At 40.3% G+C, this 25,655-nt stretch overlaps 1 long non-coding RNA gene across 1 annotated transcript; it reads left to right on the forward strand.

Annotated features, from left to right (window-relative positions):
- The first annotated feature begins 8,053 nt into the window (after window positions 1–8,053).
- LOC116704756 (uncharacterized) lies at window positions 8,054–25,282 on the forward strand. Its single transcript, XR_004335766.1, has 3 exons — window positions 8,054–8,064; window positions 20,329–20,336; window positions 25,213–25,282. It is a non-coding gene; the product is annotated as an uncharacterized LOC116704756 (long non-coding RNA).
- Window positions 25,283–25,655: the final 373 nt, after the last annotated feature.

The following is a 25,655-nucleotide window of genomic DNA, read 5'->3' on the forward strand; positions in this document are numbered from 1 at the left end:
ACAGTGTATTCAGCAAAATGGCTCACAGTCCACAGTCTCTGTTACTTAGATCCCAGATAGGTTGTTATGCTGAGCTCTGTGCAGGGGGACGGTGCCGCCTGCATGCTAAGTGGTCAGTTTGCTGTGCTTATGTTGTTTCATCAGAATACTAACATGAAAAATGGGAAGACATGTCAATTCCTTCCCAGTTTACTTCCCCTTTACAAGACTGACAGCGTGGTAGTCAGCTGATGTGTGAAAACGCAACAGGGTGTCAACTGTCAGTCATTTGAACCTCAAATGTGCCAAAGACAAGTAGACAATTATAATTCACTTTAAATGCAGCTTTATTCAAACAAATTTGAATAAAAGCTGCAGTAATTTAAATGCAGCTTTATTCAAACAGTAAACATACTTTCAGGAAGAACAATTGACACGCCCCAACATGGATATGCTAAGAATTTCCCTTTTTTGTGATCGAGTCCTATTTATTGAGTCCATTTTGTGTAGGGGTCCACACATGACCAAGGTTGAAGGGAAGTTTAAACGATTGGTGATCTCTTCATAAAGCCATGGCTTTTCAAGGCCCTGATATGTCCACTTACAACAAAGTTCAGTCAATGTCTGAGATCCTGTTCTCTGACTCTGCCAGAGGATTTGAGTAAGTTGAATAAGTTGGATGAACTAAGTTTTCTTGAGCAGTTACAATGTTCCACTGACTCCCATTTAGACAGTAATAACCAATTGTTTTTGTCTTTTTGAATTATTTTATCATATAAAGCTGAGATCTAAAAAGCTCATGCTCGCCTACACTTGTAGTTTTAAGAAGGGACAGTCCAGGAAAGTTGAAAAGTTCAAAGTGGATTGACCCTGTGGCCTGTGGCGTCTCCTTTTCCACCTACATTTCCACTTTTGCCATTTTGCACCAATCACTTAATTAGTTGTAAGTAACAATTTCCTTAAAGCTACTTTTACACTAGTAACTATGGATCGGATGACTGTTAATTTCGAAATGGGTCATTCACAGTCATAAAAAAACAAACACAGAGAATTAACACCTGACTTTGCTATTCTGCAATTTACTCACCTCTCTGAAGCATTTTAGCATCTCTCAGCTCATTGTTCTGGTTTTATGGCCTGCAACTTTACTGTTTTGGCTCACACTCCTCATCAATCTCATCAACCTCTTTTCTGGCCGAAGCAGGCAGCTGTTTAGTAATAAACTGACTGTACTGACAATTAGCCGTTTCCCTCAGGAGTTGGTGGAGACCAAAAACAGAGCTAAAAGGAAAATTAATATTTAAGTACATTTGTCAGGTGTCCAGAAATTTGGCTCTACGTAAGGGCTAAAGTCACTCAGTGTCTGCACGTGTGTTTACCATAATGACTTAGGCCAGCTGCTAACACAATCAAATTAAACAGGTGATACAACATCAATGTTGGCTTTACAGCTAGTTTCACTGCCCCCAAGTGGTAGAAGAATCAATGAATCCCTGTTCTTCAGAGAGTTCTTGGTCCAGCTATCATAGCTCTCAAGCCATAGGGTCATTCTCTTCTTACTTCAGACATGCCTTTGTCCACCTTCATTTGGAAAGACAGATCAGGACTCCAACATTCAAAATAACTACATACCCATAAATTGTAAAGGCTTCACTGGTTATTTCATCTATGAAAGTATCCTAAATTCAGCCTCCTCCACAGTGTTGAGCCCTTCAAGGATACTAATGTATTTCCTTTTGAAAAGTAAACCTTAACTGTTCTTTTGTTTTGCAATTTTAGATTTCAGCTCAGCATTTAATCCAGTGGGCTATACTGTTGATTGCTGCCTTTTTTGATAATACTAACTACTAACTAATGATGCTCATCTTTTGATTGGCCCAAACGATGGTAAGAAAACAGAGGTGGAGAGGAGGGCTTCAGAAGAGGAAGCAAGGAAAAAAGATGAATAACCATAGGGAACATGCTGGATCAATTTGACCATATGCATTGTGACTAAGCTGTGGTGCTAATATCGCCATAAAACAACAACCATACAAAGCACTCATGTTCCTCCGTTCTCTGTTGAGACAGTTTAGTCTTGTACAAATCCAGCCAATGTAAAAGACTTTCTGCAGTTAAATACCTAGAACTGTTGGGGTTTCAAATGAGAAGCAAAACGACATCACTGAAATTATTGTTAAAGAAAGTTGTAATGTCTTGTTTCTCTCACATTGACTGTAACTGACATGCACAACTGATTAGACACATTGTCAACTGTGTAGTATATCAATACACGTCTGGGTTGTCACACTCAGCAGGGTTTAAGTCTTGCTGATCCTGTTATGTATTGGGTTAAAACCACACGTGGCAGGTTCCTTCATTCAGAGACTTTGATAGGAAGACATGTCTTCATGAGAATGAATCACCAGGATCAGAGCATCATCCCCGGCTCATGTCTCTTTATTTACATGGCTGTCTACCAACAGCATGACACACAGACAGACACAGCGAGAGAAAGAGAGAGAGAAATGGAGACGTAAACAGATACCAAGAGACCAAAAGGTAACGCTTTACCTTTTAACATCTGCATCTCTGACAGCAGACATGTAACACTGCAGCAAAATATGGATATCACACAGCAGCCATAAACGTGAGAAGAAAAGGAGTGACAGAAAATAGTGAGAAAAGCTGCAATGTGACAGGAATCACAGCAACACATATTGTAGAAGGCTGGAGTGCACAATAGCCTACCTTTAAATATCCTCCAGGGCATAAACATTGGCAGATACAAATTTTGTTTTGCAGTGGGTTTTATGTTTCTAACATTGTAAAACCGAGGGTGTACGTACTGGGTCAAGTACTGAGATGCTGAAGATACACTTACAGAGAATTTGCCCTGTGTGCACATTTATTATTCTTCTCAGCTCTCAACTGTGATATCCAATCATATGTTTTTCTTAAATGTAAAAAGATGCTGGAGATTCAAAGTGTTGATTGCTTTAATGAAATAACATTGTTCCACCAATCACTTATTTCCGGTCTGCTTTAAACCATGATATTTGGATTAAAGGGTCACTCCAGTGATTTAGAATTGAACTGTCATAAAGTTGAAAGATTTGAGAAACAGATTTCAAAAAGAGTCGCCAAAAACTGTCCAAAAGAGGCCAGGATATCCAATATTTAATTGAAGTGGCTATAATTCCAATTTTTTTAACAACAATGTATCAAATGTCAATGTGAAGCTTAGGTGGTCGCTCATAGTGATGTTACTACAGAGAGATACAGTATCACCTGAATCTGTTGCTCCCCTAGATTTTTATAAAGCTTTAAAGCGAGCTTCAGCTAATTGTTTAGCTGTCCGGGCCACAATTAGCATCGATTTAGGCAGCAGGTGTTTTCAGCTTGCTATAAAGAACGGCCGCACACTACCTGCTCCACGCCAAACAACAGATTTACACAGTCAAAGTCTAGCTGGTGAACATAGTGGAGCATTTAGCTGCTACAGAGCCAGATATTTCACTGTTGCGGTGGTAGAGACCAGAAACAGAGCTGAAAAAAAAGTGTCAGTTTTGTCCAGAAACACATCTCCAAATAAATGCTAATGTTGCTCCGTAACTGCTGCATGTGTTCATAAACAACTGTTCAGTTACATAATGCAACATGATGCCGTCTTTCATTAAACCCATGCCGGCTCAACAACCACATCATTCAAACTCCACACATTCCGTTTGTTTTGCATGATTTCTTTTTTAAATGTAGTCTGTCTAACCCAGAGCCACAGAAATTTCTATTTAACTGTTTTCCTGGTTGAGTTGTATTCTTTATGACTAATAAACTGAACATGTGCAAAATGAATGGTGAAGCGGTGCTTTATAACCACCTTTAAGATAAATAAAACAAATTTGTCCCTCTGTGATTGCTTGAAACTAATCCCTTTGTTGAGCTAGACATTGCTCCCAACCCAGTGGTTCTTGTTTGCCATTTGACCTGGTATTTGGATTAATATCATGGAAAGAGTTAGTTGTGTAAACTGGACAGATGAGACCACATTCACGTTTGTTTTCGGCGCAGGTGAGCAAAACAATATTGATTTCTCTTCTACAGGTGGATTAAGAAACACATTTGCCATAGCATAGCGGTTCTGGGATGACTTCAGTGTAAATATGAAATGCTGCGTATATGTGTTTGTGAGAGAGACAGACAGAGACAGACAGACAGACAGATCGTTAGCTAGAAGTCTGGCAGTGACATTTGGCTGTTTTCGGTCTGACATTTCTGCAGTCAATCTGCCAAAAGTGTCAAAAAGAGGCATGTAGAGATAGCTGACTAGATAAACCTGAGAAAAAATTATCTGTTCTAATCTAGCTGTAGATTGCATACACTAAGAATAGTTAAGTTGGTTTGTCAGGTCATTGTGTCAGAAGACGGCTAACTGAATGTTGTTAAAGTACATATTTAATGGTACATTCTAAACACATTCACAATCCAAAATTTTTTCTATCTATTTTCTCTTGATTTCTCTTTAAACTTTCATGTTCCACTGTATCTTTCCTTGCTCTCTTACATAATCTGCTCTTGTATGACTTCTATTTTACTGCATACGCTTTCCTTTACAATCACATTTTCTATACATTGTTGTGGATTATATTTTGATTTACAAATGCAATCCAAGGCAAGAAAATCTAAGAACATTGGTTGAAGGATATCTAAGAAATGGCATTGTATAAAGGATGGATAGGATCTTATAATCTATACAGGACATTGGTTTTGTAGCTTTTGCAACAGTTCTGTTGCAAAACATCTTTTCTTTCTTTAATGTCTACACAGCAAGCTAGTGACAGTGCAGATAAGTTCTAGTCGGCCTGTATTTCCCACCTCTCTAATGCTGTCTTATTACCATCTCCCCATCCCAGAGGAAAATACCCTTTTCTACCTGTGATCTCTCTGAAAATGACAGCCACAAGTCCTCTGTTCCACTGCCAGATTACAGTCCAGGGGGCCCAAAAAGCCGAAAATACCAAATCACATTCTGCTAATACTCTTAGTGGTGACAGCCTCCGTCTTAGTTCTCTTGAAATCTGCTGCAGCAGAAAAACCAAGGGTTGTCCTACTCCAGTGGCTCTGCATTGGAGTGAACAAAGAAAATGCCAAAGAAAGTTGCAACAACATACAAGAGGGTTGTATGAGAGGTGACAGTCATATCAAAGCAGCAGCTTTTGAATGATGTTTTTATTACCTGAAGCAGTTTTGTCATAAATCATCATCTATGGGTTAGAATTCAACACAGTAGTGTGGGTAGCTCAGATACCCAGGAGGAACCCTGAGTAGAACTGAGTGTACGGAGTACAGAGTGTGGATTGGTGGCTGGAGAGATGCCACTTCACCTCCTGGGCACTGCCAGGTGCTCTTGAGCAAGGCACCGTACCCCCCCAACCGCTCAGGGCGCTGGTTTGGCTGGCAGCCCACTCACTCTGACATCTCTCCACTAGTGCAAGTACAGATCCTGAGCGTGTGTGTGTGTGTGTAGTTCAGGACTGTGTGTGATGACTAACAAAGTGTGGACACAGAGTGTAAATTGTAATTTCCCCATTGGGGATCAATTAACAGATTAAAAATTAAAAAAATATAATTAAAATTAACTACTGTACAGCTCCTACAGGTTGAAAGCACTAGTTAAGATGGTTTGGTTATCTGATCAGGATGTTTAATGCCACCCTATAGAGGCCTACCCTTTGGAACAGACCCAGAACATGGTGGCGTGATTACACATAGCATCTGGCCTTAAAATGTCTCGGGGGTTATCCCAGAAAAAGATTGAGAATGTAGGCGGAGAGAAGAAGGTTGGAAATCATTTCCTGCCATTGTCATCCAGAAAGAGTAAACAGTGGGAAATGGGTGAACTGGCATAATATAGGGGCTCCATAGGCTAACCAACCTAACCTTGTCACACCAGCCTGTTCTTATGAACCATACATTCAAAAAAAAGGTACAAAAGGTTATGCCCTGGAAATCGAATGATTCCCACATTTTTCTTTGCTGTGTGCACTACAATGATTAACTACTGTATGAGAACTTGGCTAGGAACATAGAGAAGAGGTCAGGGTGGATGGATGGGTGTTAAAACACAGGACATTAAAGCCAGGGAGCGGAGTTTGGGAAAATTAAAGACTTTCACTCAGGAAATGTGTGTTCCTAAGGAGTGTTTGAATCCAAACCACGATCTTTAGCCTAAGCTTAACTAGTCGTTTTCAGTGTCTAAATTTAACATTGCAGCTCACTTTTCTTTGCCTAAACTTTACCGTAATCTCTGCCGAAATGAACGGCAAGTCGCAATGCCCTGTACCTGGCTAACAGTCAACTATTTTGTGGTAACTGAACAGCTATCGCTGACCTGACAGATCACCGTGAGCACCATAGCCGGTGTCGCAGATCTCCGTAGCAGCTAAACACATTTAATAACTGCCGCAGATACAACGAGATGTGACTAAGGTCTGTAGCCACTGTCACAAAGCTCTGTAGCGGCTTAAACAGCTAGCAACTGCCGCTCGGCCGTTGTCACGTGACCAGCTGGCGGTCTCCTAGTTTTCGCACAATATCATATGAATTCATTCATGAGAATGCATTGTTCACACACACACACACACACACACACACACACACACACACACACACACACACACACACACACACACACACACACACACACACACACACACACACACACACACACACACACCTGTGAGCAGATAACTTCCTGTCTGCATGCTGAGCCAATCAGGATAATCTTGTGCTCTTCCTGGCAGTGGCAAGATGCCGGCACTGGTGGGATGACTTCCAGCAATCTCATGTGGTTTGCTGTGTTGTGATGACAGTGATGCAATGTGGTGGGGGCAGCTCCACCAAGCGCTGCCCCTCTGTCATTGCAAAAGTCTCACCACTCCCTCGTCTGGAATGATGCTGCTCAGTGCTCAGTGGCCTTGTCTTTGCTCTCTAACAAAAAATGAGTGCAATGATTCTCGGCTGCCCTGAACTGGTCTCCTTGGGACTTTCCTGAAAAGAAAGATGAAACACTGTCAAAATCAATGATAACACCAGCGTGACCACTTTACAATAAAGACCCCAATCTTTGGCTTTTCATCACTGTCATCCTCCCTTCCAACATCAACATAGAGAAGAGGAAGACAGTGTGCAAACACATGCTAAGCCCTCAGTCTAAACATAGGTTTGCCCGCTGTCTTCATGATGGCATTTCAAGGTTACATTTTGGCAGGCAAGATCCATCCCTGTTGGCATAAACATGCTAGTTCAGTGGAACGCGAGGGGGACATATGTGCAGCATTGACTAGACCTGCCTTTGTTGGCTTACCGTCCTCCCACTTTCTGCTTTGCAGGAAGGATGGGTGGGGTGTGGAAATGTTTTCTTGATTGTCTGGTGTAATGCTCAGGTCTCTCTGCAGGTCCATGTTAAAGACTCAGAGGAGACCAGTGGGCGTGAGACATTTATTGTGCAGGAGGCCTGCAGAGCCGATGTTTTTGCATTTGCATGCGTTGGCTGTGGAGTCTCTCTCCTTCTGTTTGGTAGGTGGATTGGTTTTATATTATATATAGAGAGATAGACATAGGTATGACATGTCTTAAAGAACAAGTACAGTCCATTGCAATACAATATTCACATGCCCTCTATGTTAAAAGAGTTTTTGATTTTTTTCGATACCAGTGCTAAAGCGAAACGGCTTGTGTATTGCTAAGGTCACATGGTCAAAGTTATGTATCAATAATGTAATACCAATGACGTATATCTATACCTTATTACACCAGTTAATTGCTGTTAAACAAAAAAAAACAAATTTCAGATGGGAAAAGGGTATTTTACAATAACTTTGAAAGCACCACAAGGCTTAGGCTACAAGTTTCAAGTTTAGTCTGCATACTACATCCCAGTGATGGACTCCTCTACAGTGAAATACAGTCACACAACGTTAGCGGTCAGCATTCACTTTTCATCCAGCCCCATCTTCAGGTCAAAATTCAACTTAGTTTTATTCTTTACTTTTTGTGGAACTACCTGCAAACAAATGACATTTCCATAAGCATCCACTCTTCTTCGTGTTTAATTATCAAACGTTAACACAGCCATAACAACATAGTTAACATGGTGAACATTATATGTGTAAAACAAGCTAACATGGATGTTGAGCCTTAATTTTGTTCCTATTTTTTATAAAAACATTTGATATAAATATAGAAAATAACTATAAAACCCCACATTTTATTTTGTTCTTACATATCATACATTCTATAATATAGTCATTCCCTCTTTTCCCTTTATTTCTTGTGACTATGGATAGATAGGAAAGGTGGGAGAGATGGGGGATGACGCACAGCAATAGTCTGGCTATCACCAGACCTAGCTCAATCTTTCAAAGAACATCAGTCTGGGGAGTCTGCTCTGTATTTTCTACTGCACAAGAGGCATGATCAACGTGCATAGTTCAAATGACTCTGTACGCAATTGGATAGTCCTTCAATCAATCAGACTAAGTATCCGTGTGACGTACTGCATCAACGGGTTGCCGCACTTTGGTAGCCGCCATGTTGAATGTAAACAAAAAGCTGCTTGGTCGCTTCTCTGTTGTCATCATGTTAAACCTACTAATAGCGCGCCGGGTGGATAAACCCAGTCTAGCGCAGCAAAGGACCGCAAGTTGGATTCAAACATCAGCCGCCGCAAACGACCCTGCCCACATGGGACACACACTGCCACTGGGTGAACCAAAGGCTTCCCCAATATGGTAATTCCTGGTAAATGTCTGACTCTATACTGTTAATCCATTTAGTTTAGTTCCAAAGTTTTCTTGCTCTGTTTAGTGGAAGATACCACACTCTGTGACATTACCATGCTTTTCATGGACTCTCCTTTTAATCATTATTTCATTGATGGCAAACCATTGAATATGTATGAATTGTTGCAATGAAAAGAATGACTCACTGACAATAGAGTGTAGATTGCAGTCAGTGCAATGCGGATGTCAAAACACACAAAGGGATATTCAAAAAAACACATGGCAAACCAAACACAAGCAAACAAATGCACACAGACACAAACAACACTGCAAATGCTGTCATCTTCATACAAAGACACATTCTGCAGGCTGCTTGGTATTTCTGGTGCAAACTTCTCAAGACATTAATGAGTAAAATGTTAGCTCATGTTGGCTGGATGGATTTTCACACTAGGCAAATTCTGCCTGAGAGATTTCACACAGAGAAATTGTTTTATGATTCACACTTATCAAAGCAATGCATGCACACACACACACACACATATTCACACACACACACACACACACACACACACACACACACACACACACACACACACGCAAACGTACATGCACACGTACACAAGCAGATTTAGGGAATAGTTGCCATCATTGGAAGTTGCCAAGCATGTGATGTGGCTCTGTGTGTCTTCTATTCTGTATTCAGTGGCTTCCTATGGTTTGGATATAACTCATTTCTGAAAGCAAAAGACTGACACCCCACTGCGTCTCCTGTTGGCTTACTTTTGTTTTTGTTTTTCTGCTGCTCTCATATTGCTTTCCATGGCTTGCTCACTTGAGAACAATCTGCCTGAATTTACTGCAGCTGTAATGCCATTTTCCCCAGGAAAGGTGACCTCCACTCCAGGTTTGATGAATCTGTCATAGCTTCTCTGCTACCACCACCTCAAAACTTGGCTGTGCATCTCCATGCTTGTTGTTGCAGCTAACAGATATTTCACAGTTAATGAGGGATATAAATACTGTAGCTGTTTATATACTTATATCATTATTATTTGTGTGTGCACAAACTGTGCAGTATATGACAACTTACCGTAGCATACTTAGCTTATAATAAACTAAGCAAATACATTTCTGTCTTCTTTTCTCCCAATTACATTACATTACATTACATGTCATTTAACTGACGCTTTTATCCAAAGCGACTTCCAATTAAGTGCTTTCAACCCTGAAGTTGCAAAGTAGTAACTGCAAGTACATTAGCATTAAATAGGCAGATCTACAAAGAGCCATATGAAAGTGCAGCTTCAAGAAACATATGTACTATAAATATACACAAAGCAAACAGTTGGAATTACGTTGAGTGATTAGTTCTCCCTCGCTGTGAGGGGGCAGCAAGCAGGTTGGCGGATGCATTACGGAGAGGGCGGGTTGGGGTATAGGGTTTGACTATTTCCTGGATGTAAGCTGGGGCTGATCCGTTTGTGGCCCTGTATGCAAGTACTAGTGTCTTGAAGCGGATGGAGGCTGCAATTGTTAACCAGTGAAGAGAGCGGAGGAGGGGTGTAGTGTGAGACAACTTGGGGAGTTTGAAGACAAGTTGAGCTGCTGCGTTCTGAATAAGCTATATATAGGGGCCATATGACACATGCAGGCAGGCCAATCAGGAGGGAGTTGCAGTAGTCTAGACGCAAGATGACTAGAGCCTGAACCAGAACCCGAGCTGGCTTCTGCATTAGAAGGGGACGTATCCTTCTGATGTTATGTAGCATGTATCTACATGATCAGGCAGTTGCAGTAATGTTGGCAGTGAAGCAGAGTTGGTCGTCAAGTGTCACACCCAGGTTTCTAGCTGTCTCGGTGGGGGCTCCCACAGAGTTGTCAATTGTTATAGTCAGGTCTTGGGTAAGAGAGCCTTTCCCTGGAAGGAAAAGGAGCCCGGTCTTGTCAAGGGTGAGTTTCAGATGGTGTGTAGACATCCAATAAGAAATGTCAGTCAAACAGGCCGAGACAAGTGCTGCTACTTGAGTTTCAGACTCCGGAAAGGAGAGAAATAGTTGGGTGTCATCGGCGTAGCTGTGATAATAAAAAGTTGTGCAAGTGATTGACAGACCCGAGAGATTTGGTGTACAGAGAGACGAGGAGGGGACCCAGGACTGATCACCGATGAACCCCTAGTTCAATTAGCTTTTGACTAATTGTGTCATGTGAAATGGTGTTTCATGCGTGCTAGAAAATTCAAAATGTCTCTATGTATTTAGGCAATGTCTTATATTCAATTGTAAAGATATACATGTGAAATCAGGTTCCATATGTGATACATTCACGCCCTTTTCCTCACAAAAAAAAGGTTACTGTTTATCAAAATGAGACAAGAAAAATAAAATCATAATACAAAGTATATTGTCAAACAGTATGACAAAGCTGAGGAAAAAAAGCTCCTGAAAATTTTAAACACATTTGGATACTGGAAAATCAGCTGGCATTCTTCACATTAGCGGAGTAAAAATGTATTTTTCTCAAAGCAGATTATTACAGTGAGAAAATTCTGCATTTTTAACAGCAGTCTCCAAAGCTAAATGAAGACCCACTTATTGTGATAGTCAAAGGAGCAATGGCATTTTGCTGTTTCTGTTGCTAAATTAAACAGAAAGAGAAAGAGATTTTGAATGTAAGCTTGGATAAAATCAAATGTGATTCTCAGGATGTGCAACTTGACTGTTATTTTTCTCATACTTGAATAAAGATATTTTCCACTGTGAGTTAAGCTTGAAAAATTCTCTACATTTGGATCATGAAAAAGGCATGCATCTGCAACTGTGCAGATTTGGGGCGAGGACAACCCGTGAAGGAAACATCTGTGGTAAGGCACTGGTTGACTGTATTTTGAGAACACATGTACTCCTTTGGTGCTTTTTTTCTACAGCTCATTGGTGTTTTTTAGCAGTGGTGTAAAACCTGCTACGAGAAACAAGGTCATTTTTTATTTTCATTTTAAATTATAGGCACAGATTTGTTATGCACACCACTATCGACATTATTTACATCTTCAGGCTATAGATCAGCATTAACATAAATAATTCAGGATGAGAATACTGAATAGTTACTCCAACACCTTTTCGGACAACCAGTAATATGCTGACTAAGGTAGAGAATATCAATTGAAATACACATAACTTGGAGCCTCAAGCTCTTTAATGACCCCTGGTTACCATACATCTGATGTGAAAGGGCTGCAGGGCCAAGCAATGTAAAACTGTCCACTCCATTAATATCACAGGAGCTGTAAAGCTGTCACTGCCACTCCATGCTCTTCCCACATAAAGCTGATTTGTGATGGCTCCAATCCGCCAGCCCTCTGTCTCACTAATGATGGCGAGATCCATCACACTCGTTTAATCAGACCGGATAGGAAAGCAAAGGAGATAGATGAGGCCATTGTGTGCCTCAATAGGTGCTTTATAAAGTCACTCCCGTACCCCATCCCACGCTGGCAAAAATCTGGATGATAATATTATCAGTAATTTAGTGCAGTTGAAGTTGTAGTTTCTTTCTTTTTAATCACCCGCTTGAACGGCTGACACTAATGACCACAAACAACTTACACTCCTCAACTGATGGTTCCATTTGATAAAATGTCCATTGTTGCAAAAGAAATTAGGGCGATGGAAAAGAAAATAGACAAAACAAAGAGACAGAGAATGTGACTAATGAACCAAGTCCTCCAAACTCAAATAGAATCCTCATTGCCTTCCAGAATGACCCTTATGACCATTTCAAGAATGAGTCATATGGGCGTTTTCCATAGACTAAAAGAAGTGGACGTCACCCATTCACTTGTTGATTGAGGGGTGGATCTGACCGAGAACCCAAGGACACCGCCATGGTAGCTTGTCAATCACAATGTAGCCACACTCTAAAGCATACCCTGCGTTAATCGTCCTTTTTACTCTTACCCTGGATTTCTACCAACTGCTGAACGGCTGTGGATTGACTCTGCTCTGTGCTCCGCCGTCCTTTAATACCCACCAGGTCCGGATTTGTTGCAGAACGGCTACGGCCATGACTAACAGCTTCACATATGATTGTGCGATAGGTTCTATAATCAGAACCACAAAACCTCTGACCTGTTTACTTCAGGACTGTCCTCACCCGTTATGATGTTTTCAAGGCGTAGTGCAGGGAAATATGATCTGCTGTGAGCACGTTGTATTTTATTTAGAAAATTGCTGCAGAGCTTTCTATCATCCGGCAAAAATAGAAGCTCCGCGTACCTGCTCCGGAGGGCTGTGGATTGCTGGAGCTGGTATGAGTCGGAACGCAGCCGTTCCGCAGTCAGTGAAAATACACACATTGAATTTAATCTCCCATCACCACAATATCTACTTCTGCCTTTGCCTCTTAGAAACATCATCATTTGCATGGTCACACAAGGTTGTTTGCCAGGAAACCCTGAAGTAATAGTTGATTTTAAGTGTTCAAACAAAAGAACAATTGGAAGAAGACAGTTCTGATGGACAGACAAAAATGTAGACACGAACGTGTGTGGAACAAAAAATCACCATCACCAGCAGTCAATCCCTCACAGCTGATACATTATGAATGTGTAGTGAGTGGTTGCTTCTTTTTGTGTGTACATTACCAAAAAAGTATCATTAATAATCATCCCTGTTCGTTTCCTGCATTGAGTAGTATGATGGCGATATACTGTGCAAGCGAGTGTCGGCAGGCTAAGGTGGTGGATGTATGCCGCTGGAGGACCTGGGAGTTCACTGTGCAGTCAACCGCACAAGATGAGAAAGTTAGTGGAGAGAATGTGGAAGTGATGTCAAGAAATATGGAAATAAGCCTGTAATTCTCCATCTGTAGGAAAATCTGTTCATGACCAGACATGAAAAATCTGTCAAGGGACCTGTCCTTGTACATGTGCAAGCACGCACGCACGCACACACGCACGCACACTTTCTGGTGAGCTAGCAATGGAAGTAAGAAAAAGAAAATCAAACCCCCCCAAAAACTGAAAGGGGCTTAAATAAAACCCGAAATTAAAGTGAAAACGGCACAGTTATTTGGTTTTCTTTGGACTTTTAAAGAATAATACATGATTGCTGTTTATTTCCTTTCTCTTTTGTGCTCACACATGGACATTTCAGAGGCGTTGCAGCAATTGGCCTTTACCTGTTCATGAGTGCAGCCAATTTCACATCATCAATGGCGACTGCTGGGTTGTGTGTGGACATTACGTCTGTGATTCAGCAGAAAGTTGACAATGTTATTCTTTTGCCTGAAGCTATTGAACCATATCTGTCTGGGCACAGCAAGCCACTAAACCATCTGGAGACGTGTGTGTATACTCTGGGGTGGGTGGTTGGTTGATATATTGGGAAAACAAACTGGTTGGCAGAGGTGGGGGTGGACAGTAGTAAAAGACAGAGGGGTATAGGGGTGTTGCAAGCAGCCAGGCAAATAGCTGACTCTGTATTCCTCCAGGCAAAATCAGGTTACTTCTACGGTGAAGCTGCCCAATAAACTCTGCAATGAGGTTAGGGTCATAGCAATAGAGGACTCACAGCTTTATGTGTAACTGTGTGTGTGCGAGCATGTATTAGTGATCCTGTTAGCCTGATGTTAAGAAAAGAAGGAAGAAAGATGGAGAGGAAGAAGGGAACAGAATATGAAAGAGGAAAAAAAAGAAGAGACACAGAGTGGGACGCCTATCTTTGCTGTTTGAGAGAGCTTAGCCCAGTGGGACAGCCCATGCCACCATATTAGATTTTCTGCCTTATTGCCTCTCTCGCCTCAGGTCACTTTCCAGTATGAGGGGACGGCGCATTGCTCCAATCTCCTCGAAATCTCACAGATATGTTGATCCAGCGCCAAAGCTTTAATATCAGCCGGCTAACCTCTTAAGATCCATCCTAGGTTAATTCAATTCAAACAACGTTAAGAGCAAACATGTCAATATTGAAATTATTAACTTCAGTAATACACGTGGGTATTTCCTATTTCAACAGGCACGGTTCCTGAGAGACCGGGAGGATTCATCTTAATAGGGAGCTGCACCAGCAGCCGCATCAGTACTCATTTTATTTAATAAATGATGAGGGGGGTGTTGCTAGAGAAGCTCCCTTCAACCTTTTTTTTTATTTGGATAAAGGCTATGCAAAGGATGAGGAAGGGAAGCTGTAATCTGTAACTGACACTAATGAGATGTCAGTGGTTCAAAAAAAAGGAGCAGGCAGTAGAAGAAATCTAAATGAATACAGAACAAGAGTGACATTTTCCTTAAAAAATCATTGTACCTCCATCTCACCTCATCTGCAGACACTCAGACATGCTTGGAAATATAAGTCTGACATACCCAAACACTTGATATCCTTCATTCCTTTACTATAGATGATTATTGCGGATAAAAAAATGACAAATGAAAAAAAAAAAAAACACGTCTCACAGTGCTGCATCTAAATCTTTCAAGAAAAAGTCCCTTCACAGAAACACAATAATCTAGTTGGATAAAGCATGCTTGTCATATACTGATATGAATGCCTTATGCAGATAACCTTCAACAACCCAGTCACAGTCATTCAACAAATATGGTTTAGAGGAAATGATACAGACAAAGTTGTGACATTTACCAGTGTGCTATGGATGGAGAAAGGACTCTGTAGGTGATTGGTGATGCCTGCGAACAAATGAGGAAATCATGAACACACACACACCATGACTCATCCATCATATATATATCCGTGACATGGCATGTCAGACATCAGCAAGAGCTGGACTCTTTAATCCTCCGCATACAATTCAATTCAAATACTGAGCTGTGCAGACTCTTTTTCTTCATACCACATATGTGCTCATCCATAAATGGAAATTTGCAGCAGCCTCTCATAGCCACAATATTAGGCCCAACCCGACTTGTCGGATTTGCTCCTGTACAGTATGTCAGTCTCAAAATAGGAATCCTCTTCTATGTGTTTGTTCTGTTTGAGTATATGCTGAACATGTGTACCTGAGTGAACTCAAAAGAAGACTAAGGAGGGCGTACATAAAAGCTCCACTATTATTCTGTCATTTGTATTTTCTTTAAACGGAAAGCCACATCAAGACAGTAAAGAACTGGCTGAACTCTGCATGGCATGATTTGCAGAGAGGCTGAACGGACAAAGGAGTAGTATGAAAGAGCGTAATACGGTTCTGTGGCAAATTAAATAGAGATAAGTGCTCTCTCAAAACACAGAAAAGAAAAGAGGTATTTGGCAGAAACTGCAAAGTCACGCAGGGAGAAGGAAAACACGATGAAACTGCTATTGAAGCTGTATCAACTCTATTATTATCAGCCCAGGGACCAGTAACAAGCTTTTCCCTCATAAATGGACAAACGGCAATGTCACTGAAGTCTAAATTCAAGCATGGCGTTTCCAGAAGAATGACAGCTTTGATGATTTGAGATTCTACTTTTAATTGGAAAAGCCTAAATTATGTAATTTAATTCTCTCTGCTACATTTAAAGTCTACTGGCCCTTATCTTCAGGCAGTACAGAGAAGCTGTCCAAGTTCTCTGGCATCAGTCAAGTCCCATTAGTTTCATGGTAGTCACAGTATGTTGAAAGAAAGAGCAGTACAATGACTATGCATATTATTGCAAAGGCAATGATATGTTGCAACATACAGGGATTAATTAATTGACCCTTGTCTTGTTTCTTCAGTTGAGTATTTAGTAAAGGAATATTCGGTGAGCAGGACAGAACACCCAATGGCACATTTTCATAGTCCAGATTTCTTACAAGATAAGCTTTAAAGGTTCACACAAATTCCAGACTCTTTCACAAAAGTACCACACGAAATCTCATATTAAAAACATTAACACATTAAAAATATACAGCTCTCCTTAAGTCTCCTTCTTATCTAACTTACAAACATCAACACATGTTGTGTCCTGCACCATAGCTTGTTAAATGAGCTGGGGTTGGCCCATGGGATAGGCATCATAGGCAAATACTAGGGGCGACAGCAAGGCCGAAGGAGTAAAGAAAAAGATGATAAAAAAGAAAGCCAAAATGGCATAATTGTAAACGTTAAAAAAACACTAAAAATGTTGAAACAACAAAAATGGTGAAAAAGCATCAAACACATAGAAAAACGTCAATAACGTTAGGAAGAAACTTGACAAAAATATCAAAAAGCCACAGAAAAAGCATGAAAAAGCAACAAAAACAACAACAGTTGAAAATTTGCTTAGGGCACTAAATTGGTAAGGGCTGGCTCTGGGAAAAGTGCACTGCTATCGTTAGTTTGCAGACTAGATGGCTAATTAGCTGCAGCACATATAACAGCATGTAAACGTACCAAATGTCACATCGCTCCAGAAAAAGATGCTAGTTTGGTCTTCACTCTTCATTACCACTAACGCTGTCTGCCCACGACATCTAGGCACTGTCACACAAGCAGCCTGCCAGCTGCTGTCAATCAACCAGACCCCGACTGTCAAACAGACACCCAAACGCATTGATATTTCCAAAACACCCTTTTTCATCCTTTTAATCATAAAAACTATTGTAATAACATTTAAAACAAAACATTATTTTTGACAAAAGGGATGACCACTTGTGATTTTAATTGGACTTTAATATTTCATTATGTTGTTAATTATTTATTATTCAAACTGTAATTACACATTATGACTCACACAGTCACTTGGGTAAGTGATTTAAAACCATGTAATGATAATTAAAGGCAAATTAGTCATAATATCACGAGTGTATCAATTAATTATTGAGTAAAAATATTTCTCATAAATTACGCATGAATGCAAATGTAAAGTAGCACTGTAACACTGAAACCTATTTCCATATAAAAAGTTATATGGCTACAATTAAAAAAGCAATGACAGGTTAGAAGGCCCTTTTCAACCAACAATGAAACGTTTGTCTTGAAAAAACTTGAATCTGCATTTCTTAATTTAATGCCATTATCCAGTTCTCCAGAGAGTGGTATCATCAGAACCATACATGTCTGGCCAACCTTCAACATTCAGACCCACTGTACACCTACTAAGACATCTAATATATCACACTTGATTATGTGCCATTTGGCCTTTTCCAGCATACAGCTTCACACAACTGAAGTGCTGAGCTGAGTTTCCACAACAGCTCCCTTTATCATTCTCATCAGATGAGCAAAAGGATCAACAGAACCGATTTTCAGTGAAAGAACCCTCCACATTCCATGCTCATGTGAATCATCACTCCAAGCACCTCTGAGGCCTCCGCGCTCCTCTGAACGACATTAGGAGAAGATAATGAGGACAGAGCTTGATCACATTCAGGGTCGTGCACACACGGTAAACATGAAAAAATGTAAAGAAAATAGGATGCAAACACACACCCTTCATGTGCAGATGTTCAGTCTTCCTCATGAAGATCAAAAGCTGTCTTTTTGAATACTGGTTCATTCACGTTGCCAGGTAACTGGTTTGAAGTGAAATGAAAATCAGTAACACATCAAGAATATCGTCAATGCTAGTAAAAGTTTATTTTTCCCCCATTGTAAACAGGACTATAACAATACTGCCCATTATCATCTAAAAGCTCACACGAGGGTAACACAAAAAGCAGTAATGGTTACATTTTCTCTGAATTCTGCAGGGTCAACAGCAAGAATAGAGTAAGCATTATTCTGACTTTCATGAGCACTAAATGCCAGGATAGACTGGAAACGCATTTTCTACAATAAACTGACCAAATAATTCTTAAAGATATGCTTGAAAGATGTATTGTACCTTCAGAAAATATGTAAAAGTTGTGCAGGAGTTTACATTTCTAAAACTTTGTCTTTAGGTTTTTTGTCTCTTCAGCCTCTTGTTTAGATTATGCTGACTCCAGAATTATGCAACACATACAGGCTCAACTAATAAAAATGGGTCCTGTGAATTAAAATAAAAAGGCCAAAACATGCCTTAGGGCTTAGGAAAACTGGCCAGTAAAAGGGACAATTCTCATCCTTTTTCAGCGTGAATTAGTAAGTGCCCAGGTAACATTTTAATGTATGGTTGTTTAGGCCAGGGATCACTATAGATGTTGTCTATAGAATCTAGTGGGATTGGTTTTGTGGGGATGTGCTGTGTAAAGCACATGGTCACAGAAGCTGTGCAATATGATGCAATACAATAGCTTTATGAAACATACTGCATACTACATTCATGTAGAATGTGTAAAGAGGTATCAATGTCCCCTTAAATTCTTACCAGTGTTTTGTATGTAATTTCAGACAGGGATACTGAGGCCAACAGTATTACTGGTGGTAAAAAAAAAGAAAGGAAGGAAGGCACAAGCCTGTAAATTAACCTAGCTTGTGATTGGGTGACATGTCTAGAATAAAAAATGAGAAGAACCTGAGCATTTTTGCTTTCATGTCTAAACACTGAGTTTTCTTTGTGAAATTGACCATATCATGTGTAGAGTCAGGTGGAACCTAAAAAGTCTGAAAATGCGTGCTGCTGTATTTACAAGGGGAGATCACCATGCATGGCTTTTGATAGGATATGACAGAACCAATCCCAGCCTTAAAACACAAGCTGGAGGAATTAGCCTTTTTTTTTTTTTTACCAGTTCAAGGTAGGCTACTTATGTATCTTATGTTGAAGGATGGCAAAAAGGAAAAAGACAACACCCTGAATAGTCTGACATCTGCTATAATGATGAGAGACTTCAAACAAATATACTGTTAAAAAAAAAGAAAAAAAGAGTGACACTGAGAATCTGCTGACAGATGCAAATGCTGCCTTTATGCCTGTGGGGACTGGGATCAAAGAATCAACAAGAAATACGCTGCCACCAAAAAAAGAGCCGGTGCCATAGGATTCAGAGACTTGTAGTCATGTGTCAGCAATACAGTTCCATCTCGTCTGTTTTGAATGTTTTACTGTATGTGAGAGCAAACTGATTTTTTTAAATTATTATTTTATCTTAAATAGCATTAAAGCAACAACATGACAAGGTTACGTACATTGGAGGCTTCCTCTTCATAAAAGCTATGACTGATTTTATCTTAATGTAACCGTCTCTTTTACCACACATGCACACAGATATATAAACACATAGCACTGACAGTACAAAGAGCAGCTCTAGCTCTGCGTGGAGTAAATGCTCTGCACTTACCTCCAAGTAAGTTGTTTTGGTCCCATTTATCTGTCAGCAGGATATAAAAAAAAAACTATTAAACAGATTTCAATGGAATTTTAAATTTTGTGGAATACAAAAGAAGTTACATGATATTGAAAAGATTAAACAGGGAGTAACATTTTTTTTTTAAATGACAGGTGCAGAAAACTCATTCAATCCTTTTTTACTAATGTATATTATGCAATAATTGCAGGGTAGTGGGTCAAGGTAACTTTATTTATACCTGCAGGTAGATTTGGTTTCCAGTGAGTGATGAGTGAGTCAGCCTTCTTTTTCTCTCTCTGTCTCTCTCTCTCTCTCACACACACACACACACACACACACACACACACACACACACACACACACACACACACACACACACACACACACACACACACACACACACACACACACACTTATAGAGTCTTCTGTGGAAAATGTTAGGGGTTTCATCAAGCAATTGCCCTTTGCTAATGTAGGTGTTATTTACCATATGATGAGCAATTCTATAAATTGTGATGACATTTCACATTCAGCTAAAGCTTTGGACAACTCTTCAACAAGCAAACATCTACTTGTTAATCATTATGGGTACTCTGAGGCAGGTCCACATATAATTGTGTATATATATTTAATGTTGCTAAAAAAAATATGTCAAGGATTGTATAGCCTAAGCAGAGGCTATTTGTTGGCTGTTCTTCTTCATTCCAGTGTAATGGAAGCTATAGCAATATTTATTTTTAACCTTTAAGCCATTAAAATGAGGCATCCATTTATCTAACCATCTCATTTGCAGGGTTTGGCTCCAGTGGTAACAAACTAATAGGGGCAGCCATGTCCTCCAAGCTGCTTCTGGGGGATCCTGAGGCTTTCCCAGACTAGTTGGAATATATAATCCCTCCCCAGTCTTCTGGGCTTCCTCCCAGTCAGACATGCCCAGAATACCTTCAGAATGAGGCTTCAGGGAGACATCTTAATCAGATGCCCCCACCACCTCAGCAGGCTCCAGTCAACATAAAGGAGCAACTGTTACAACAGTAGGTTTGGAGCTTAAGCCCCTGAGACACTGACCAGACAGCTGACCGTCAGCAGAAAAAGCAGTTGGACAGATCAGTCTCCATGAGTTGGTCAGAAAAGTGCCTCAGAACACTCCAAAGCGACGAGACATAATACGTCTCCATAGCAGCGGGCGGCGCTAATCCCAAAATGAAAACTGGCAGCTGATTGGTCAAATGTATCACGTGGTTCTGGCTCTTTCAAAAATTCAAAGCCAAACTATCATGGCGGTTTGTTCAGAATACAATCTGATATTTTACAATATTTTCCTCACCAAAACGTGTTTCTGAAAGCATTTTAAGCGAGAAATAGGCCATGCAGTTGCTGAATCTGTCTTCATTTCAGATTGATACAGGTCAGTTTAAAAGATTTTGGACAGATTTTCAGAGACTCTAGTCATGTTCATCCCGCTCCTCGTTTCCGGGTTTGCACTCCACCAATCAGATTTGTCATTTGAGTCCGACTGCTGGCATTGCCCGCCTTCCGACTGAGCATGTCAGGTCGGCCAAAATGAAAGCCGACAGCCCCTCCTGCCGACTCCAGACGGACGACAGTACGGAACACACAGACTCGAGTCACCGACCTCACCCGACTGATCAACGCGCCCCCCACCTTCAGGCTCCAAGTAAGACCTGAAGGTGAAGCGAGTACAACAGATTGAACTGAATATAGAAAGAAAGAAACAGAAAATTACATACTCTACAAATAAAAATGCAAATGAAGATTAAACATTTGCATGAGAAAAGACTAAAGAGAGACAAAGGAGATGGCATTAATGTCCCATTTGCTCCAAACTTTAACACAGTTAAATCTTACTTACAACCACTTAGGCATGAGGCTGAACTGCAGTGCTAAATTTCTAATTCATTGTTTTATAGAGGACTGAACTTCTTATCATTGTGAGCATAAATGAGACCAGCCATGCTGAGCGAAGCGACATTTTACTTACCAAACAACAGGTGTAATTGAAGTGTTTGGAGAGTCACACTTCGGAAAAACCCTTAAGAGCCTCAAGAGGAATAAAATTGAACTACTAAATCTGTCATTAGCTGTGGTAAATAACAGCAAAACGACATAGACTATAGTTGAGCACATTTTTGAGTCAAGTTTGCAGGTAGATGACTCTTCAGTTAAAAATAACAGAGAAAATCAGCAGTTGTGTAAATAAAGAAAGGGAAAATGTTTACACATCCATAATCGGAGTTAAGCTGCAAAAAGAATAGCCGAAAAGCGAACGTTATATTGTAATTCTGCCAGGTAACAGCAGCAAGTTTTTATTTTATCAAGTTTTTATTTCAAGGTGTTATCCACATGAGGATAACACCTTGAAATAGAAACTTTGTTGCTGCAGTGTGCCTAAACAAATGGCTGTATTTAAAATCCTATCTTAAAATCCCATGTCTGGTTCTGAGTCATTGTGCCAAGTGTTGCTGTGTACGTTTGTGTTGTAGTGCGTTTATGAATGTGTGAAAGAGAAGAAGACTCACACAAAGTGAGGGAAAAGTAGACAAAAGGGTATTTTGTGCAAACAAGTATAAGTTTGGAAGGCACAGAATGAAAATTATAGTGTATCCAATGAAATTGTGTGAATATAACTTTACACTTAAACACCAGAAGTCATGCCCAACATGCCATATATTAGGTTGTGAGTGGGGAAATGATTTATGCTGTTAAGCCTGTTGAAGATGAGTCGAGGGTTACCAGGTGCCAAGAAACAAACTTCAAGTTTTTGTGAAGGTTGTAAAGCTGCCCAGTATTGTCTGTTTTAAACTCAGCAAAGATTCTGTCTTGTGTTTTTCTGTCCAAAGTAAAGCTGTGTCATGACCCACCAATAAGCTGTGTGGGGAAGACCAAACTTTTGACGCCTGGGGCCACATAATGAAAAAAAGTATGTAGTCCTGGCCAATAAGCCTTTTAGTGTAAGAGACTCTTAATGAGCAAGCTTTTTAATTAAGGTTTATCTTTTAATTTTTCAGTTGAACAACACAATTCATGCAGCAATCAACTGTCGCGTAGATTTTAATTTGCAAGTTTTAAGCACTCTGTGCTGTACAGTGGAGAGTGTGGGATCATCTTATCTCAATTAAATTTCACTTACCAGTTATGTTGCTCCTTATGAAAACGACTCAGTCTGCACGAGTGTGATTAAACAAAATATTTGCTCACAAATTGTATGTGGTGCCAAACAACTTGAAAATCCTGTTGGCATGGCAACTCATCTGGACTTTTCCAAACCCATGTAGATCTTTGACAGTGAAAACTGTCAGAGATCTGAAAGAGAACTGACTTACTTAGTATTATCACACTTATATGGTATTAATTTAAATAAGGTATTCATTTTCTAAGGTAATATAAGGTATTAATATAAATGAGCTTCGACTGCACGTCCTCGTGCAATTCAACAGAGAAAGGGTTTGAGAACAGGCTAATGTCCTTCTCAAGGGCAGCACAGTCTTGAAAGCGCTGGCTAATCAGTAATGTGAGCACAGTCACATATTTCCCATTTTCTCACAGGAATGTTGGCGTTTGTGAAACTGGAGATCATTTCTTGAAGAGCTGGGAAGTGTGTAGCATTGCTCCTTAAAATGTCAGGACTTAAGAAGAAATAATTTCATGTGTGTACACATTTGCGACCCAAGCACACCTTTTCATTGCAAGCTGATGTTCAATGTGTTCCAATGGCCGGTAATATTAACTAAATCTAATTTCAAAATACCTACAAATGAATGGCAAGCCGGCAATATCTGAACACATGGCTAGATTTGCCTTCAAATAACTCGTAAATCATTTCATGTCTCACTACGAATGCAATTACTCCTTGTGCATTGATGCTTTATATAAACAACGTCCTCAAAGCCTCTGATTTACAGCGCTGGATGTCCATTATGGAGCAATCAGTTACCACCATCTTATAATGGACACTATACAACAACTGAAAGCTGAAATGTTTTCACAAAATGGACAACATTTATTGATCATCGAATATTGATCCATGGCTCTCTAACTATAGGCGACCAAGTAGCGGAGCTTGAACATAGGGTCAGCTCCAATGAGGACGATTCATCTGACATACAAAAAGTCAATCAAGGGTGAAAACTCACATCTGCGGGATAAACTGGATGATGCTGAACCGAAGCAGGGTCTACAATCTTTGCTTTATTCATGTTCCTGAAAAAAACATCCACGGATTTATTGGCGGCCTAATCCAGCAGCTTCTGGGTGAGAAGAATTTTCCAGTACCTTCAGCTTTAGAGCGGGGTCACCGCTCCCCTACATGCAACACTCACAGAATCAGAAGAATTTTGCTCCGAGGCCTATCCTGGTGAAATTCCTTAGTCTTCAGGATAAGATTAAAATACTACGACTTGCCCGTGAAAAAGAAGAACACAAGTACGACAAACGTGTCCATATCTTCCCGGATTTCAGTATCAGTCTTCTACAAAAGCGTCGTGAGTTTGATGATATTAAAAAGAAGGTAGTCTATTGATTGGTTGTTCATAATATTTGTTTGCTTGCTGTAGCGTAATCTGGATTTATTTGTGTACATTTTGAAGGTTTACATGACATGGAAATTATTTATAATTTCTTCACAGACCAGAATATTGAGACGTTTTTCTTTTTCTCTCATTTTTTTAGCCTATAGGTCCCTAAGCAAATCTGGAAGAAACTCTACTCTTTAATTAGCAAAACCAATAAAAGGCTTCCTACCAAACTTAGAATAAACTACGACATTATCACTGATCCTGTCTCAATAGCCAATGCCCTCAATCAACATTTTTCCTCCTTTCCTTTCATCTGTTGTTCTCAATCATTTGAGCTCTCCTAATCTAGCATAACAAATACTGTGAACAATAGCTCATTCTTATTTTCAACCATTATTCTCTCTGATGTCCAACAGGCAATCTCAGAAATCAAATCTTCCAATGGGGCTGGTCCTGATGGTCTGGCCATTAAGTTTATCAAACTTTCCTCTCACGTCCTAGCATTTCCACTATGTAACTTATTTAATTAATCACTTTCCACTTGCATAATTACATTAATGTGGAAATTAGCGAAAGTAACACCACGTATATGTATATGTGTGGCCCTGACTCTCGTCAGCAAACTGTCAAATTGCTCCCTGTTGAGCCAAAATTGGAACTGATCACAGTGAAAGTGGAGCTCCTTCAGCAGCCTGAAGTCCCCCAACTGCTCTCTGGACCTGAGAGTCTCTTGCACCATTCTTCTTGCTGCTGCCTTCCTCTGTATAGCCTCACAAGCAGGGCAAGTGCCAAGGCTTTCTTTTGGTTCAAAGACAGAAACATCTTCGCCACCAAATCGCTACTGGAATCGCTGTGTGTCCTATACAATGTAGGCCAACTACAGGTCGGATGTAAAGACCGGACACGGTGACGTGCATTAAAATACTGGCACATGTGACGTAAAGTGGAAAGTCTTGCCTATTTTGTGCCGAGCCCAGCGGCAAGCATAACACCTATATTTTGGGAATAGGACATAACCTAGCGGCGAGCGCAGTGCATGCGGCGTACAATGTGAATGGCCCATTAGGGAAAACCCTTTGTGTGATTTCAATTAAAGCCTGTCGGCCAAAACCTCACTTTCCTTCTGCCAGCATCCAGCCATCAAAGGTTCTCATGGGTCTGCTTAGTTATTAGCCACAGCTCCATATTTGTGAAGTGTCACCAGTAATAAG

The sequence above is a fragment of the Etheostoma spectabile genome, chromosome 16, assembly GCF_008692095.1.
Source record: "Etheostoma spectabile isolate EspeVRDwgs_2016 chromosome 16, UIUC_Espe_1.0, whole genome shotgun sequence".
Taxonomy (NCBI): domain Eukaryota; kingdom Metazoa; phylum Chordata; class Actinopteri; order Perciformes; family Percidae; genus Etheostoma; species Etheostoma spectabile.